This window comes from Sus scrofa, chromosome X (genome assembly GCF_054392235.1).
Source record: "Sus scrofa isolate SSC_HxYL_T2T_F1_AM1 chromosome X, Sscrofa_HxYL_maternal_Yorkshire_Landrace_v2.0, whole genome shotgun sequence".
Taxonomy (NCBI): domain Eukaryota; kingdom Metazoa; phylum Chordata; class Mammalia; order Artiodactyla; family Suidae; genus Sus; species Sus scrofa.
Window position 1 is genome coordinate 82,290,402 of NC_139401.1, and position 6,215 is coordinate 82,296,616.

Here is a 6,215-nt window from a genome sequence, read left to right on the forward strand (position 1 = left end):
ATTGTGTATATGTACCACTTATTCTTGATACACTCCTCTGTCAATGTACATTTAGGTTGTTTCCACGTTTTGGCTATTGCAAACAGTGCTACAGTGAACATTGGAATACATATGTCTTTTTTGAGTCATGATTTTCTCTGGATAGATGCCCAGGAGTGGGATTGCTGGATCACATGGTAGTTCTACATTTAGTTTTCTGAGGAATCTCCATACTGCTTTCCACAGTGGTTGTACCAATTTACATTCCCACCAACAGTGAAATGGGTTGTTTTTCTCCACACCCTCTCCAGCACTTATTGTTTGTAGACTTTTGAATGATGGCCATTCTGGCTGGTGGAAGGTGGTACCTCAGAGTGGTTTTGATTTGCATTTCTCTAATCATGAGTGATGTTGAACATCTTTTCATGTGTTTTTGGCCATCTGTATGTCTTCTATAGAGAATTGTCTGTTTAGATCTCCTGCCCATTTTTAGATGGGGTTGTTTGGTTTTTTTTGGTATTAAGTGGTAGGAGGTATTTATAAATTTTGGATATTAATCCCTTGTCAGTTGATTCATTTGCAAATATTTTCTCCCATTCTGTGGGTTGTCTTTTCGTTTTGTTTAGGGTTTCCTTTGCTGTGCAGAAAATGTTAAGTTTAATGAAGTCCCATTTGTTTATTTTTGTTTTTACCATCATTACTCTAAGAGGTGGATCTGTAAGTTTACACCTTTTGAGCAACATATACCCATTTTCCCAACACACCTAAACACTAAGAACTATAACTATACACTCTGCATACTTGAGTCTGTCTTCTTTGGGACTGTACATATAAGTGAGATCATAAAGTATTTATCTTTCTCTGCCTGACTTATTCTACCTACTTTCCAGAATGCCCACAAGGTCCATCCATGTTGTCAAAAATAGCAGGACTTCCTCCTTTTTATGGCTGATATTCCGTCATGTGACTATACCACATCTTCTTTACCCATTCATCTGCCCATGGACTGTCAGGTTGTTTCAGTGTCCTGGCTATTGTAAATAGTGCTGCAATGGACATGAGGATACAGATATCTCTTTGCAATAGTGATATTATTTCCTTCAGAAAAATACCCAGAAGTGTAATTGCTGGATCATGTGATAGATTTATTTTTAGTTTTTAGAGGAATCTCCATAGTGGCTGTACCAATTTACATTTACACAAACACTTTAATTCCTTTTTCACAAATCTCACCAATATTTTGTATTTCTTGTCTTTGTGATAATAGACATCTTAACACATGTGATCTGATATCTATTTTGGATTTGACCTACATTTCCCTGAAGACTAGTTATGTTGAGAAGCTTTTCATGTACCTGTTGGCCATTTGTATGTCTTTAGAAAAATGTCTATTCAAGTGTTCTGCTATTTTTTAAATCATATTATTTTTTGGTATTGAGTTTTATGATTTTCTTATATACTTTGGATATTAACCTCTTATCAATATATGACTTTCCAACATGTTTTCATTCTATAAATTGCCTTTTATGTTGTTGTTGTCTGTTTTGTTAGGTGTTTGGGGGTTTTTGTTTTGTTTTGTTTTGTAGGGCTTCTGGGTTATTGGCAAGGTTCTGTTTCCTAACCCAGGTTCTATTTTTATGATGTGTTTATTTGTAAAAAGTACATTGTGCTATAAGCTTCTGATACGTACACTTCTCTATATATGTATAAATATAAATGCAGATGGCCACTAGGCACATGAAAAGATGCGTACATCACAAATTGTTAGATAAATGCAAATCAAAATCACAATGTTGTCACCTCACATTTGTCAGAATGGCTATCATCAAAGTGTCTACAAAAAACAAATATTGGAGAGGATGTGGAGAAAAGGAAGCTGTTTTACACTGTTGGTGGGAATGTAAATTGGTGCCAGCACTATTCAAAACAGTATAAAGTGAATTCAAAAAATTGAAACTAGAACAACCATGTGATACAGCAATTCCACTTCTGGGTATACATCAGGAAAAAAAATTAAAATATATATACACCCCAATATTAATAGCATCACTCTTTACAATAGCCAAGATATGCAAGCAACTCAAGTGTCCATAAATGGACAAATGGATAAAAAATATATGGTATATATAGACAATAGAACATTACTCATTATTTTAAAAGAATGAAATTCTGGGAGTTTTCTGATGGCCTAGTGGATTAAAGCTCCTGCATTTTCACCACTGTAGCTCAGGTCACTGTTGTTCTGCAGGCTTGATCCTTGGCCTAGAAACTTCCACATGCTGCAGGTGTTGAAAAAAAAAAAAAAAAAAAAAGATAAAAGAAAAAAAAAGAGAGAAGCTGAAAAAAAAAATAAAAGAATGAAATTCTGCCATTTGCAGCAATGTGGATTGATGTAAAGAATATTTTGTGTGAAATAAGTTAAACAGAGAAAGACAAATACTATATGATATCCCTTGTATGTGGAATCTAAAAATAATACAAGCAATTGGAGTTCCCGTCGTGGCTCAGTGGTTAACGAATCTGACTAGGAACCATGAGGTTGCGGGTTTGATCCCTGGCCTCACTTAGTGAGTTAAGGATCTGGCATTGCTGTGAGCTGTGGTGTAGGTCACAGACACGGCTCAGATCTTGCATTGTTGCATCTCTGGCATAGGCCAGTGGCTACAGCTCTGATTAGACCCCTAGCCTGGGAACCTCCATATGCCACAGGTGCGGCACTAGAAAAGGCAAAAGGACAAAAAAATAAATAAATAAAAATAATACAAGCAAAGGTCTTCAGTAAAACAGAAACAGAATCACATCTATAGAAAATAAACTAGTGGTTTCCAGAGTGGAGATGGAAGGGGAGATGGTCAAGATAGGGGTATGGGATTAAGAGATTCAAACTATTATGTATAAAATAAATAAGGAACAGGATATATTGTACAGTACAGGGAATTATTCATTATCTTGTAGCAACTTTTAATGGAGTATAATCTGTTAAAATAATGAATCACTATTTTGTGCAACTGAAACTAATATAATATTGTAAATCATCTATACTTCAATAAAAATAATAATGACAGCAATAATAATGAAGTGACTAGTAATTGATATGAGACAAAAGAATGGGAAAGGGATGCTAGAAAGATAAAATCAGTACATAGCTACTACCATATAGCTTAATTTCAGGGTTTTTTTCCCTAAGTGGAGAGCTAATTATTCTGAAAACCATTATCAAACACTCCATCTTAATATTTAGTTGAAACATTACCTTTATCATAAATTAAATTATAACACACAAAAATATGCAAAAGATAGGAAAAGATATGCTATGAAAAAATTACTAAGGAACATATGGAAATATGTTCAAATCATATGCAATTTAAAAATTGAGAATTTTACAAATAAGATACCAATATTCACCACTTAAACTATATGGATTACTAAAATTATAAAGTTGATAATACAAGAGAGTTCCTGTCACAGTGCAGTAGAAACGAATCTGACTAGTATCCATGAGAATATGGGTTCAATCCCTGGCCTCACTCAGTGGGTCAGCAATCCGAATTTGCCATGAGCTGTGGTGTAGTTTGCAGACATGGCTTTGATCTGGTGTTGCTGTGGCTGTGGTGTAGGCCAGCAGCTGTGGCTCCAATTTGACCCCTAGCCTGGGAACATCCATATGCCACGGGAGCGGCCCAAGAAATAGCAAAAAAAGACAAAAAAAAAAAGAATAAAACAAAAAATCTAGCTCATAAAAGGCAAAGGAACCATCCTCTGCTAGATAACAATGTAATTTTGTAATGACTTTCTAGATACAGTGCACCTAAATTCATTCATTCATTCATTTATTTAGAAAAGTAACCATACTAGTGAATATTTTGGCCCATTTGTTAAGGATTGTCGTGGCAGGGCAGGGAGTGATTTCTTGTGGGTATTTTGCTTATGTGGTATCACTTTGTCTATACCATTTAGATGAATGCTTATCCCATTTGTGCACAGGAACAGTTTTTTTTTAATAAAATTCCTTAGTTTTCATATTCAGATAGACTTAATATACAGAAAATATGTAGGACATCCAATTTTCTTCTTATTGGCAGTTTCAAAGGAAAGAAAATTATTTGTTCAGTAGAAAGAAGTCATTTAAATTTGTTTGGTGGGTAATGTCAAATTTCAGTTGTTTCAATGCATTAAAATTTAATTTTCAAAAAGAACTTACACTAGGAACATATGACTAAAGATCAGGGTCATGGTTATATTATAAAAAATAAATAAAAATGAAACTATAAACTTGAGGTATCAGAGTTTCCATGTTATTGCAACAAAATCATCCCCAAAAAACTAAAATAGCTACTAGCTTTTGAATAGCTCCGCATGCAAAAAAGATTTGTATTTTCCTTTAGCTCTTAGCTTAGACTGGTTAGGTAAATGTAGTATGGGAGACCTCAAATGCTGAATAAAACAAATTATACCTCATCTTCAAGAAAGGTGCTAAACTCCCAAGACTGTCATTTCTTCTCTTCCTGATGAAGCTATATCTGTAAAACTAAATTATATAATGAAGAAATCTAATCTAATATCAAACACCTACTGAGTCAGAGACAGATTCTCCCTTTGCTTCAAGAAAAACTAGCTACATGCCACAGCTGTGTTTTGTGATAAGAAAAGCTAAAGCCATGAAATAAACAACGATTAATGTACCAATAGCTAATGTGTATTTTGTAGGTCAGCTTCTTCAAAGAAATACCTGTTCTAGTAATTATAAAATTAATGACACAATTTCTATTTTGAGACTGGATTATTTTAACTCAACACATATTGTGAAGCCACCTAGAGAAATGAACCTCAATCAATTTTCTTACTTTCTCTTAAATTTTGGGATTTTTGTATAATAAAAATGCACAAGCCATATATAATGCACTGATTACCCAGGCAGGGCAACCAAATGTATGTATTACTCCTGATCCTAGTAAGGGATCATTTTCACTGTCAAATCATTTCTTGTTCTAACATCTTAAAGAAGTAGTGGTATTTTCTGGCCAAACCTCTTAAAAGGTCATTATTCAACTAGCTTACCTTACCATCTGCTACTTGTGCGTACTAAATTAATGAGCTTTTTGGAGTAAAAAGAGACGAGTCTTTCAGTCTAATTTGACTTGACTGCATGGATTCACATGCTGATGGCATCATTTTTGGGCAGCAAGCAAGGTAGGTAAATGCACAAAATAGCTCAGATCTCTTCATTTTCATGGCATTAACTATTACATATTTCAGGGATTTAAAAAAAAAGTCTTTCTCCCTTTCTCTCCTTTTCCTCATCTTATCCTCCTTATTTTGAAGTTTAAATACAATGTAAGGTCACATAATAATTCACTAATGTATATATGTGGAAAAAAGTCTTCAATGTTTTCAAAGTTTCAAAAGGCATTTTAAAAAAGCTATATACATACAACTTAGTTTCTCGTATCTAGATAGCAACCAAACTGTTTAATGTAAATTATTTTTAAAAGTGGATTTTTAACAACAGTGTTTCATGTTCCATAAATTAGTTCCACATTCACATCATAGTCAGCATGTTTTCCATACATATTTTCCTCTTTGAAGCTCACTAATTGTTATGGATTACCTCTTCTATTAGATGTAAACTCTTAAGGACAGGACTTGCAATTTATTAATCAGTAAATCTTCCACAGTCTGTAGAACAGTGCTTTGAGCATGGGAAGCTCTCCATTTGAAAGTTTAGCTAACTTACTCCATGATATTGCTGTCTCAGCAGCCATTTTGTGTGGCCAGCTGGCCTGAAGAGGTCTTAAATTGGCATTAGCCTCTCCTACAAACACATGGCCTAGATATCAGCCCTCAGAGTCATAAGTAAAAGTAAGTTTCTGATAGGACTTCTCTAGCAACACTTGTAAGCGAAGTCTCTCACATCTCCCAGGTCCTTCCTTTTATATGGTCCTTATATAAGACCCCTGAGGGGCTTACCAAAACCCTATTCTTTCTGGTTTGAGTTGACCAATCCAGCATCAGCCCAGGAAACCTCAAAGCACTCCAACTACAGATCATAATAAAGGCATGTGCCTCAGGTCCTGCTGCTCACACTCTGCCTCCTCCCTGCATTGACCTCCCCATGTGTCTCCTTGAGGCAAGCTGTGTACTTCCTGAATGACCTGTGAGCAATAAACTTTCCTAATTCAATTCCCTTGCAGTCTTTTGTTGAATAATGGCTCATGATCATGCAGATTGATGTTCTA